General features: G+C 46.2%; 2 long non-coding RNA genes across 3 annotated transcripts in view; both read left to right on the top strand.

The window, feature by feature from the left end:
• LOC115942561 (uncharacterized) overlaps positions 1–13,698 on the top strand; it is a 203,924-nt gene that overhangs the window by 124,943 nt on the left and 65,283 nt on the right. For both annotated transcript variants that reach the window (XR_014146996.1, XR_014146995.1), the window contains one exon: positions 474–554. This is a non-coding gene — a long non-coding RNA (uncharacterized LOC115942561). The remainder of the gene's footprint in view (positions 1–473; positions 555–13,698) is intronic.
• Positions 6,396–11,128, top strand: LOC145722614 (uncharacterized). Its single transcript, XR_014146998.1, has 2 exons — positions 6,396–7,034; positions 8,223–11,128. It is a non-coding gene; the product is annotated as an uncharacterized LOC145722614 (long non-coding RNA).

Raw genomic sequence — 13,698 nt, forward strand, 5'->3', positions numbered from 1 at the left:
ACAACAAAAGAAATCCCAGGTGCGTGGGTGCAGTTTAATATTCTCTGATGGCAAGGATTTGAATTTCACTTCAAGGAACTTACCTCTTTCTGGTCCTTACTAGTTAATGGGTAGAAAGTGGGGTAAGGTGGGATTCTGTTGGGTTTCTCCAAGTAAAGTAGATAGTTCAGTAACTCCTGGATTCCTGGACAAGGTTCTCATGGGTGGAGAATCTCCCTCCTTCCCCTTCTCCCTTCCTTCCTTCCTTCCTTCCTTCCTTCCTTCCTTCCTTCCTTCCTTCCTTCCATGTTTATCCAATGCCTACCATGCACCATCCACTCTGCCAGACACTGGACACGATAATATGTGACCTGTGCCCAAATATGCTCACATTTTCTTCCATTTTTACTATGTTTTTGTCAGTGTATACACTGTTTTGCTTAATATTGATTCATGTTCCATTTATTTTCTATGTTGTTTTTTATTTTCCCCAGAGTAGAATCGAGCAGTTGCTTCTACTTTAATTTCTGATGCTTTATGAAGGCTGAGCTGAAGGCTGCACCACCAGAAGCTTGGTAAGTGTGGGTGACTGGCCTTGGCTGGGAAGCTGCTGAGAAGTTCAAGTGGGAAGGGCCCCAGAGAGTCAAGTGAGTGCTTTCAGTTTTCAGAGTCTGGCATCGTGGGAATTTGCCTGGCCTGCTGGATGCAGAGAGGCTGACTTGGATTCTGTGGGCTTGGAAAGACAGTCAAAAGACTCTTCCTTTCCCTGAAATAGCCATGCATTTGTTTAAAGACTTGAAACGGTTCTGATGCTGGAATTTCCCTCTGTGTTTATTTTCACATCTGGGTGATGGTCTTCTGCCACCGAAGGACTTTTAATGAATCACTTCAGAGATTGCTTTTAATGTTTCCCAGATGAGAGGGGGCTGGTGCTCGTCTTTCTTCTGAGGCCTTACAGGGCAGGACTGACTTGGCTTCCCGGCTGGCTGCCTGGAGCTGTCCCTTGGGGTAGGCAGACAGACATTTTTCGTTTTTCTGGGAAACCTGTTCCTGCAGAGCTCCTCATCACAGGGCTTTCTTTCCACGTGAGGAAGGGGAAAAAGGTGGACTGGAATATAAATAAAAGACATAGACTGGTTTTAATTGGTTCAAGATGTTCTAGGTTGTGCTTGCTTCGGGAGCCCTGGCAGATACCACCTCTCTGCGTTCCCAGGCTCTCGTCTGCAGCGGTGGGAGTTCCAGGAGACAACAGCGGCTGGGGTGGGCTTCCAGAGCACAGCTTGGGAGGCTTGGGAAGGTGTTGGCTTAGCTTAGAAGTCACTGGCTGCCAGGCATTGTTCGATGGACGCCTGTTCCCAGGGTCCTCAGCAAAGGCCAACAGTGGCTAGCGTCCCTATAACCACTTCGGGTCAATGGTTTCCACTCACCCTTAGCCTGACAGACGGGCTCCTTTGTGGTCACATCCCTGTTCCGTGTCCCTCCGTCACCCCTCACCCTGACGCATACTCTGTGCTCCAGCCACATTTCACACACTCTGTTGGGTACTTTCCAGTTGCCCCCACTCCAGAGCCACCCTCCACTCTGCTCTGCCCAGCTCTAAGCCCCAGGGATTGGTACTTGGGGTTCATCATCTAGGCTCCCCTGCCCTGCCCTCTGGCTTCCCATTGGGCTTGCTGGCTGGGGAGCCCCATAGGAGAATCTGAGGAGGAAGGGAGAGAGAGGTGGAGGTATGTATTTCCTTGGCTCCCATTCTGTGGGGTCATCTCAGGCTGGCTGTGTGCCTTAGAAGTCTCAGATTGTCTTAAGGTGGCCCGCTGTATATAATTTTCTCTTTCTGTCTTCAGGTAACTGCTTCCTGCCTTCATTCTTTTGAGTCCAGGGGTGGTACGGCCCCTCGAGTCCTGCACTATCTCTTGTGGTTTCCCTATATCTTTCCATACCTTTGTCAGTCGTCTGTTTACTAAACCTTTCCTGAATTCTCTTCATTTGAGTATTCCTGCAGGCACTTAGGCTGATATATACATGGTGTCATTTTATACACTTGGATCTTTCCCGTGCCATTTCTTCTGCCAAGAATTCCATTCTTTGCCTTGGCTGCCTGTTGAACTACTCCATGTCCTTCAAAATTCCACTGAAATGTCACCTCTGGGAAGACTATCTTGAGTTCCTCATAAGAGTTCATTACTGCCCCCCTTGGCCTTCTATCTCTCTTTGTGGTGTCAGTCTTGTTCGTAAACCCTCCATCCCCATCCTCACCCCTTGCTAACAGACATGTCCAGATGTTCCCCTCATCAAAATTTTATAATGTTTAATTCCTTCAAAATCTGATTCAGTGACTGTCTAAAGTGCTTGCTTCAATGTGAGGCCCAGAGTAGATGCTTAATAAATGGGAGCTCTTATCAGCCTACTTCATACTAAAGTGTGAATGGCTGTGTGGTTTAATGCATTATCCCTTCCAGGAGCAGCTTGCATTTATAAAGGACCTTTTAGAGTTAACACTCCCCCCAATGAATCTCTGAATTGGCAGAGGGGTGGAAGGTCCGGGGATCTATCTCTGGGGCTTCTCAAATTATATCAAGTCCAAGGCCTCTCTCTCTGTAGGTTTGAGAAAACAGAGAATCACTTCAGGTGATTCAGCATACAGAGGCTGCTTGGAAAGGGGACAGGTTGCTCAATAGTGGCCTGGGGGAGCAGAGTCTATGGAAAAAGACAGATGTGACTGGACACATCTCTGCTCAGCTAATATACCCTTCTAATGCTATTGGAATGTGATTTTCTAAATTGTGACTGGCTGACTTTCTTCTCTTGTGGTTGAGTTTGTAATAACATAGACTATGACTCTAGTTTTGCCAAAGTGGAAAAAAATGCCATCCAATGGATTTTTATGGTGGTTCTTAAACATTTTTAAAAATATTATTAAAGATGTAGCTCAATAAGTCTTTAATGTCCTGCTTTGGGGCTGACGAGCCAAGGCACAGAGTTATGAGGCTGGGTGTGGGCAGTTGAGGGATGCTACACCTGGGGGGTGCCAACACTGGTTTAGTTGCTCTGTGCAATTTTGCCTAAAAATGGAGCTACCTATGTAAGTACAAATCCAGAGTATTTTGATCGTCCATGGCTTGGGGCAGAGATCAAAGCTAAGTGTCTCACTCCTCATTAAGTTCAAGAAGCCAGGGAACCTGCTCTGTTCCAAGAAGTCCAAATACCTCTTTCCTGGACTCTGGAGAATCACAGCTCATGTCTCAGGTGGTGCAGAGGCAGCGCTGAGTGGAACCACCTCTTGCAAAGCTGGCCCCTTCCCTGCTCTTGGAGAAGAGGGGCCGATCTGTCATAGTTCCATAATCAAGACATTTGGGGACATGTTTTATAAGAGCTTCCATGCAGCTGGCAAAATGGCAGGATTCTTGGGGAGAACCAAAAGTGTTATTTGCTGAGTGTCTTGGAGTGGTTATAGGGCAGAAAGTCTCTCAGGGGGGTGATAACCTCAGGTGAGCAACATGGAAGTCCCAGGCACTCTGTATTTGCTGCTCCCCCACCCCCCCAGCGTCTTGTGTCATCAATGTCCCGAATTCCCCCTTTTCCAGGAACTTCCATATAGTCACCGTGAGGTCCAAAAACCTGGGAAGGGAGGCTTGTGAACTGCACTGCAAAGGGGGTCTGTCCTGGCCAGGAATGGCAGCCCGAGTTGACCTTCTGCTGCCTACCTGAGCTCTCCAGCCCCCCTGTGGTCATGGGCTTTACCACCCAGCATGGCTGCGTCTACACACACCTTCGGTTGGTCTGTGCTTGCACCTCCGTACTCAGGAGATTCTCAGGAAGCATTTGTCAATGGAATAACTCTGAACTTTCACCTGGTAGGCTCTTTGTTGTCCTAAGATGCAGCTCATTTCACCTCTTCTCCTCAGCGTTTTCTTTTCTTGGGCTGGGCCCTGTCTCGGGAGGCCACTTCCATTGGTCAGAGGGGAGGACACTCTTGCTTTGTATCTCTGGCCTCCGGATGGCATTCCTGTAATTCTAGCTTTATGGCTTCTGGTTCTTGGGCTCTGGACCTTCTCTGCACATTGCAGTGTGGAATAGGGCAAATCCCCCTTTTTTCAAAGAACTGCACATAAATATATTCAAGACATTTCAAAAATTTCCAGTCAAAATATTTTGGGAAGAACAGCCAGATTTTGTAGAGAGAAAAAAAAGGGCAGTTTAATGGGCAAAGATATTCTGAGTAATTCTACGCTTGGGTGACTGTCCAAGTCAAGAAGCTGTTCGATGAGCATTTTCAGGAATTGCAGCCTCCAGGCCGGCTTGTCGTCGGAGTGTCTTCCGTGGGTCACGTGGAGGGGCCCTGGTCATCTCACTGAATGGTTGTCCTCGCCCCACCCTCCCACGATCCCCCCCCGCCCCCTTGGGTTTCTATATATCAGGAAGGTGACCGGTGAACGTGATTTGCCTTAGGACGGTGGTGCAGGGACACAGATGGACTAAGCCCTGCTTTGGTCTTTCCTTCCCCCACACCTGGAGGCAGGAATGCCTTCCCTGGAGAGCTGTGTGCCCACCTGGAGGCAGGGGGATGAAATGAATGGCCGTGAGAAAGCCCGCACCTGCAGTTCCTGGGGCGTTCTTCCATCTCACCTGAGCACACCTGCTGCTGGTTTCTGACTTTCTATTCCCTGGCGCAGGTGCACTGGGTAAACCTGAACCTGTGGCGGAGATGGTGAAACTACTGGCCCTGACTTTTACATTTGTGGAGCATTCTGTTACCCGAGGGCTGTCTCTTCACACCTTTGTGCCTCAGTTTCCCTCTTCATATGGCATAATGTTCTGGTGCCGCCAGTGGGAGATCATGTTCTGAAAAGGGCTCTGTCCTCACCTGACCCCATTTCCTCCCATGTCCTCAGTGGTCTCTTTTCATCTCTTGTTACTTAATTCTATTTTACTCTCAGCTGGTTGCCAATTTCTCTCCCTCTTAGATGCATGTTGATAATAACTTGAGGGGTATTTTCTTTAAAAACACCCTAAATGTAAAAGAGGACTCTGGAAGTCCAGAAGCCTTCAAGGTGCAGACGAACAAATCTCCAATGACGATATTTCAGCAGAGATTTTTTTTGTTTTTTTTTCCAAAAGGGAGTCTTTTCTAAAATGCCTTACCTCCATCCCATCATGGTGGCAGAGAGCCTTTATATAATATATATAATTTATATAATTGTATAATATATATGTTATATATAATATACTTTGCTTTTCCTGCTAAATATTATAACATCACTATATTTTCTTGTCATTAAAATTATTTTATAGGCATCTACTTTTCTAACATTTTCTTATAAAAAGTTTTCAAACAATGCAGAAAAATTGAAGGAATTTTAGAGGGAGCGCTCACATACCGGCCACTCAGAGTCTGCATGCATTAACATTTTTAAAATTTATTTTTATTTATTTATTTTTAAATTAATAATTATTTTTATTTTTTGTTCTTAAAATTTATTTTATTTTAATTAAAAAAATTTTTTTTAATTACATGCATTGGTATTTTACTGTGCACGGTTTTATCATATTTCTCTCCATCCAGCCCTTCCTCTCTACATCCGTCCATCTGTAATTTTGGGGATGCATTTCAGAGTAAGTTGCAGCCATTAATACACACCCTCAGTATATACTTCAGCATGTGTATTATTAGAGTTCACTATTTGCTTATAGGTTTTTCTGAACACACAGTAAAATGCACACATCTCAAGTGTACTGTTTGTAGACATTAATTTCTTAAAATGTCATTTCTATTTTAGTTGTGTATTCCCACACTTTAATGAACAGTTAATTAATTAACGGGGGCCTGGTGATCACTCTGTATTCCCCATTTGGAAGCTGGAGGCCTAGGCTCCTCTCTTCTTCAGCAAGGAGAATTGTTGCCCCACCTGATTCCCATCCAATGTGATCTCTCCATGTCCGGGCGAGGGATGCAGACCCCTCTCCTATCTTCCCCTCCAACTCTTGGTCAAGGGGGCCCAGAGCCAATTCCTGAGGCCCTGTGCTGCAGCCTGGCCTTGTCCAGCCAAACCCAGGGTGCTGACTCTGTCGCCCCTACATAGTTAAATAATTGTGGACATCAGCTATCATGCCAGCAGTTAGTTGTGAGGTCCTTCCAGTTTCTAAAGGGCTCGCCTCCATGTTCCTTCTTTCAGACCTCACTGCAGCTCAGCGGGCTACCCATTATGGTGGCGATACTGGGGCTCAGAGCAGGGAGGTCATGCAGCTTGGGACTGGATGCAGGCCTGTGTGGCGTCATGTGCTGAGCTGTTCCTATGGCCCCACGGAGCTTTCACCTGCATGAATTCCCAGGCGGTGAAGTAGTGACTATGCATATCCCTAAATATATGTCATCGTGACTTTCTGGGAAGTTTGATTTGGGCACACTGTTAAACTAGCTGGGGTGTGGGAGGGTGGTTGCAGACATAATGACATAATTTGCTTGTCACGTGACAGGGAGATGTATAGTCTGGTGGAAAGACCATTGGTTTTGGAGTCAGCTGATATGGGTTCTTCGTACCCAAGCTGTGTGACTTCAGGCAAGTCACTTACCAAGAACCAGTATTTTTTTGAAGGTTTACTATATGCCCAGTGAGGTACATACCTAATCTCATTTAACTCCCCTCCCAGTGCCCTACCATTATTTTCAACCTTGCTTGGTAGATGAAGAAACTGTGGCACAGAGAGATGAAGTGACTTGTCCAAGGTCACACGGCTCAGGCACCCAGACACTGCATAGCATCTGCAACCTGGGGATAACCAGGCCCTCCTTAGGGGTGCCTTTGGGACTGTGAGGTCAGATATGTGAAGTTTTTTTTTTTTTTTAAGATTTATTTATTTGAGAGCGAGAGAGAGAGCGAGCCTGAACAGGGTCAGGGGCAGAGGGAGAGGGAGAAGCAGACTCCCTGCTGAACAGGGAGCCTGACGTGGGGCTTGAACCCAGGACCCCAAGATCATGACCTGAGCAGATGGTAGATGCTTAATGGACTGAGCCACCCAGGCGCCCCAAATGTGTGAAGTTTAATCTCCAGGGAGAAGTAAGTTTCACTCCCTGCCTTCATGGTTCAAACACAGAGGCTACAACTGGATGCCCCTGGGCCAGATTTGGTCCACATGGTATTTGCTAGAGAGTTTTCTTCTTTTAACTTAGATTGTCAACACTTAAAAATTGAGAGAATGTACATAACAATGTCTTTTTCCAGCTTACCTTAAAAAATCTGAACACGTGGACAGATCAGGTCCCTGTTTAGGCATGAAGCTGCTGGCTGGCTCAGAGACAGCTGATGCTTGTTCCCTAGTTCTCCACAGTCCCCACCATTCTCTCTTGTCTCCCACTTCCTGAGGCCAAGCGTCAGTGGCCATTTCTCATCCTGTTGCATTGTGGTTTTGCTGACACAGGCCCACTTGACTCACTGTCTGCCTGGCCCCTGTGGGCATGTCGGGCTGTAGACAGAGCAAAGACCAAATAGCTCATGGGGCACATCCTTATTATTTTCCAGAAGGGAGCCACAGCTTGGGTCATTTGCTATCTGTGAGAATCAAAGGTCAGGGTGTTCTCATGGTAGTAAACACATGTAGGTACCGAGGACTATTCGGAAGGTATTTACTTCCCAGCTAGTCACACACTGGTGGTCATACAGAGCTTTGGGTGAATGCTGTGGCTATATCTAGGGCTGTCAGTTTTGGTCTTCAGGCATTTTCAGCACACACCCCACCCTGGCCTATGGTTTCCAGGTCGTTGCCCAGGGCATGGCAAACATCCCTTCCTCCTGATTGTGCACCCTATTCCCTAGGACTTCAGTCTGGGAGCGGCGACAGTAACACAGCATTTCCCCAAGTAGGGCAAGCAGTTAGGTAACATGCAAGCATTTTTTAAAAATGTTAATTATTAGGTATTTTTTTCATGAGAACTAGAAAAATGTAACTAGCACATCAAGTCTCTGGTTTTATTTTATTTTTTTAAAGATTATTTATTATTAGAGAGAGAGAGAGAATGAGCAGGGGGAGGGGCAGAGGGAGAGGGAGAAATATTCTCCTTGCTGAGCAGGGAGCCCGATGTAGGACTTGATCCCAGGACCCTGGGATCATGACCTGAGCCTAAAGCAGACGCCCAACTGACTGAGCCACCCAGGTGTCCCAAGTCTCTGATTTTAAGAATATTATTGCTTAGGAGGAAGCTACATTTTAAAAAGAGTTATTTTATCTTTTTTTTTTTTTTTAAATAGGCTCCACACAGTGTGGGGCTCGAACTCACAACCCTAAGATCAAGACCTGAGTGAGCTGAGATCAGGAGTTGGACACTTAACCGACTGAAGAGTTAAAGTTGATTTAGGAGAAAAAGCAAGTAAATGCTGCTGTAGGTGAAAAGTGACAGCCAAAGCACGCGGTGTTTGACTCATCAATGTCTGAAGTTTGGGCAAAACTGCGTGGGGCCTCTGTCATTCTCTCCATTGTCCTTGGGCCACGTCCAGGGGCAGGAGACAGGGTCCTCTCTTATCCCCTGCTTCATCTCCATTGCTTCCGCGAGTCTGGGGCACCTTGACCTGGGCATCATGGGAAGCTTTGCTGTCCCTAATCATAGCTTCTCCTAAGTCTGTCATGTGGCCTTTGCAAATAGGCCCTTTACGGGCCCTGAAGGCAATATGCTTTTGAAACTCAAGGCAGGAAAAGACTCCCATTGTGTGTCATCTCTTCCTTGGGGCAGAGGATACAGAACACTCTGGCTGCTGCATGAACGGGGGATTATCCTGGGGTAATGAAAAATAGCAGGAGAAGAACAAAACCCTTACCAGTTAGTAGTTTTGAGGAAACAGCCCATCATAGGTGGATGTGGCAACTCTATGTATGGACAGCAGTTGTTGGAAAGAACCTAAGGATTGAATCGAGTACATGAACTTGGCTGAATTTCTTCACTTCTCTGCGGAGTAGTGTGCATACGTGTTCAGTAGGTGGATGCCTCTATGAGGATGGTGACAAGGATCTTTCTTCCAGTGCTAATGTTAATTTAGAGAGAAGGAGGAGTTGTATCTTGAGGTTTTGTGTTGGAGTTTTTGCCCAGGAGAATATCTTGACAGAGAACAGTCTGTTGACATATTAACGGCCATACCCTAGGGGCACCATTTTCCTATGCCTTTGTTTGGTCTATGGGGACAGGGAACATTCTATTCTGTTGGTCATAAGGCCGGACGGTGGGAGGAGAGGGCAGCTCTAGGCACTTGGCTACTTTCTAGGCTGGGTAAAAGCCAGTGAGGCCTGCCTACAGCTCTCCCACCTGGCTCCCATGCATGAATGCAGTTAGAATTTACTAAGTCCCAGTTGAGGGTCCAGTGGAGGGAAGGGGCCACATGAGCGTATTACCTTTAATGGAGATCCCTAGAATTGTCACCAATGCAGTATTAACACAAAGGGCAGAAATGGCCCAAAGAAACTAGCTTGGCTTCTCCCAGAGAGAACTCCCCACTGAAAATGCATTCTTCTCTTTGGTGGGTTTTTATGTAATTTGCAGTTACTGTCCTTGATTTTGCAATGACGACATTTTCTTGTTTCTGTATTTTGATGCTCCCCTCAGTGGTTCCAAAAGGACCCTGCCCCACCAACATATTGACCTTAGCCAGTGAGACAGTTTTCAGACTCTTGGCCTTCTGGAGTTTTAAGAGAACAAATTTGTTTTGTTTTGTTTTGTTTTTTTAAGGCACGAAGTTTGTGGTAATTTGTTGCATTGGCCCCAGGAAAGTAGTACACATAGCTTTCCTTCATTCAGTCAGTACATCTTTGTTGTGCATCATCTGTGAAGTATTGGCCATCCTTTCTCTATACAGTGCTTCTGTGGGGGAAGGTACCAGTGGGAGATGCCACATCTCATCCAGTTATAGCTGAGTTGGTGACTGGTGGAGGAATATCCGCCTCCCTGCTCCTCAGAGGCTCCTGCCTCTTTGATCAGCAGGGCTCTGAGCCTGAGCTCAGGGGTCCCGTCTAGAAGAGGAGAAGGGCCAGGATGTCTGGGAGCTGTGAGATGGGGACACTGTCGTGTCCTGGCAGCATCTTCCCAGCCACGAGAACCAGAGCCCAGCTTGGGTCGAGCACAGGGAGCTACTGCTGGCGTCTGGACGCAGTTATTGCAAAATCCACGTTCAGTAACTGCAAATTACATTAGTTTCCTGGTACCACAAAGGTAGCAGCTTAAAAGTTAGCGGCTTTAAACAGCACAGATTTATTATTATTTTTTTTTACGGTTCTGGAGACTGGAAGTCAGAAATCAGGCAAGGTGCTGGCCTTCTGGAGGCCTTAGAGAGGAATCTGTGTCCTTGGGGTTCCCACCTGCTGAAACCACTTGCATTGTTTGGTGCTGGGCACTGGCTCCATCTTCAGAGTGCATCACCCCACCTCTGGTCCATCATCACATGGCCTTCTTCTCTAACTCTGACTCCCCTTGTGCCCCTCTTACAAGGAGACTTGTGACTACACTGGGCCCACCAGGATACTACAAGGTCACCTCCTCATCTCAAGATCTTGAACTTCATCATATCTGCAGGGCCCCTTGTTCCAAGGTCACAATCGCTGGTCCTAGGAATTAGGACAGGGACATCTTTGGGCCTTGGTACTTAGGGCCATTATTCAGCCTACTGCCGACCCCCTTAGAGCAGAAGGTTGCCAGTGCACTTTGAGCTTCAGTAGACCTGTCCCGCAGCTCTGGAAGGTGATGGCTGGTATTCAGAGCCTGAGGCCAGCCTTTTTCTGTGTACCTGTGAACAACACCATGTGGCTTGAGGGCCTCATGTAGCCACCACTTGGCCTTTGCTGTGCACTTACCAGGTGCTGGGTAATGGGGTCTTCAGTGGCCTCTCCAGAAAAGAACATAGAAGTGTGATCATGAGATTTTGTGAAAAGCACTCAGTAATTACTGTAGGACCCATGGAGCTGTCTGGGAAGGATTCGAAAACACTTATGACAGATGCCTGTTGATTTTCTGTCCACGGTGCTAGAGCTGCTTCTTTTTCTGAACACTTCCTAACTAATCTGAAGCCAAGCTGAGCATTAGTCTAAAGCCCCAGGTAAGTCCATGTTGATCAGGACTCCCATTCTTGCTTTCTCATCTACCACCACAAGAACGTTATATATAGCAACTGTTCGGGTTCCTCTAAAAAAAGATCTTGGGCCATGGTGATTACACCAGATTTAAAGGTCCATGGGGTTAATGGAAGGTGGTGGGGTCTGTAGTCACATCTTTGAGAACAACTGGAGTTCATAGTGAGGGGAGAGGATAGAAGGAGGGGCAGCACTGTGAATGCTGCATCTTTTTAAAGATAAGCAGCGTTTGGAAAGAGTAGATGGTAGGGCCCAAGCTATTTCTAAACTGCCATGATTGAGTGATGCTATGTGCAGGGATAGGCTAGGTAGGGAATACCTAGGCAGCCTTTACTTACAAATTAACCAGGATTGGTTGAACAGGATAGAAATATAACTGGTTTAAGCAAAAGAAAAAAAAAGGAAAAATTTTGGCTCAAATATCTTCAAGCTCCCATAGATCGAGGCTGCCTTCAGGCATAGTTGGGTCTGGGGGTCCAAATATGTCATCGAGACTCCATCTCCCCCTCTCAGTTCTACTGTCTTCCCATTAGCACCAAGGTCCTCTGGACTTGCATCCTATCAGCTAAGCAACCTCAGTGGGAAAGAACAGTGTTTTTCCCAAAAATTTCAACATAAGTTGTTGGACTGATTCCCATTGGCTTGGTTTGAGCCGTATGACCATCCTTAAACCAATTAACATGTGACCCAGAGGGTGTGATGCTCTGATTGTCTGGGTCTGGGTCACCGGTCCCTCCTGTCCTGCAGCCATGATAGGGGGTCAGACCTAACTGAAACACCAGCCCTGAGAGTGGAGGAAAGTTGGCTCCCCAAGGAAAATTGATTGCTGTTAACAGAAGATGGAGGAGCAGTGTTGGTGAGGCAGAAATAGCAGAATGTCCATGGCAACTTACAGCACTGGAAGGGCTTGTTGAAAGGCTGTTCGATTACTTTCTAGAAGGAAGGGAGCATGTGTGTTGCTGTTACAAATCTTTCTGAGAACATTTGTGTCATCATCCTTAGCCCTGATCCGCAGTTAGGGGGCATGGCCCATTAGACTTCAAGACAACTGGGGTTTATTTCACAAAGTTTACAAAGTAGAGGACAAAACACACTGGCTTTGTAAGAAGGCAAAAAACTAAAAACAAAACAAAACAAAAAAAACATTTGAAGATCCTGAAAGTTCAGAACATTATCTTTCCCAAGTGAGCTTCAGGGGACACAAAACGAACAAAAAATGTTTATCGGTATATATAAACTGTACCCAGAAATACCATTCATTAAATGTATCTCCAGTGAGAGACTCTGGGAAGGTCTTAGTACTCTGGGACACTCAGGCTCTCCCTTTTAATAAAGGGAGGCTTGTTCTGGCCAGTTGTTCTGGCCATGGTCCAATGAAGTTTGCTACATTTTATCTCCCAAATTCCTGTTCAATTTCCTGTGGAATTCTTCCCTTTTTTCTTTTCCTTTCATCTTTCTTTCTTTCTTTCTTTCTTTCTTTCTTTCTTTCTTTCTTTCTTTCTTTCTTTCTTCTTTCTTTCTTTCTTTTTCTTTCCTTTCCTTCCTTCCTTCCTTTTTTTTTTCTTTTGAAATTGTTAAAATTCCTTTTCCAGCCTGAATCTGTTTCCTGGTTATTTATAAGAGCTGTGTGCCACCCAGAGGTGGCTGGTTTTTCAGACAGAGACATGAGCATTTTGTCTTTAGTGTTCCTCCTTAATTTGAATGTGGAGTGAAATGTGACCAGACCCAGGGTTTGGTCAGGTGTCGCCATGTCTAGAGGATGACAGTAACAGTTAGGACACTTTGCTTTGAGAGTAACAAAAAACCCAGCTCAAACTGGCTGAAATGCTACAAGGAATTTATTGGTTCAAATGTCTATGGATTATAAAGCTGCAGGCATAGTTTGATCAGGCATTTTTCACCTGCTTTATTCACTGATGTAATAACCTTGGCGCTTAGAACACTGTTCAGAACAGTAAATATTTTTTGAATGAAGAAAATTATTCTGACTCTGCCTTTTTCTGTGGGTTGGTTTGTGGGTGAAGAGGCAACATCTTCTTTCTGTCTGTCTCTCCTTTCTCTCCTCTCCCCTCTGCCAACAGTGCTCCCACTTGCATTATTATTTTGCTAACTACTCACAACTGCCCAAGGCCTCTAGCATTTTCTAGAAAAGGAAACCAAGGCTAGAACTCTGGAAGAATTTACCTTTGGACAGTCCTTTTACCCTCCTGTAGAACACTGATGGCAGCTATTTCTCTTCTAATTTCTCAGCCCGTACCTTCTGTTTATATAGCCTAAATGAGCTGCTGCCCCTCAGCCAGCGGGGTAAGGAGCTGAAATTTACTTTCTAGTGCTGCTGGTCTATATATTTTCAAGTTGGCAGCAAAACCCTTTTCTAATCATAACCACCGTTAGTTTGTGAAACGGGAACATGTGGTGCCTGGAGCACTCCACGAGGGGAGCGGAGAGCCCTGGGCCACCCTGGGGAGAAGCGTTGCTGGGCCCCCCCACCCCCCAGGCCAGGCCTCTGCAGCACTGGAGCTGTGCCGACTCTAGTTTTTCCGACTTTAAAACTTTTATACCTCCAGAGCATCCCGAAGCTCACATTGTCTTCTTTCTTCTTCTTCTTCTTTTTTT

This window comes from Leptonychotes weddellii, chromosome 7, assembly GCF_054177405.1.
Source record: "Leptonychotes weddellii isolate Sample4059 chromosome 7, ASM5417740v2, whole genome shotgun sequence".
Taxonomy (NCBI): Eukaryota; Metazoa; Chordata; class Mammalia; order Carnivora; family Phocidae; genus Leptonychotes; species Leptonychotes weddellii.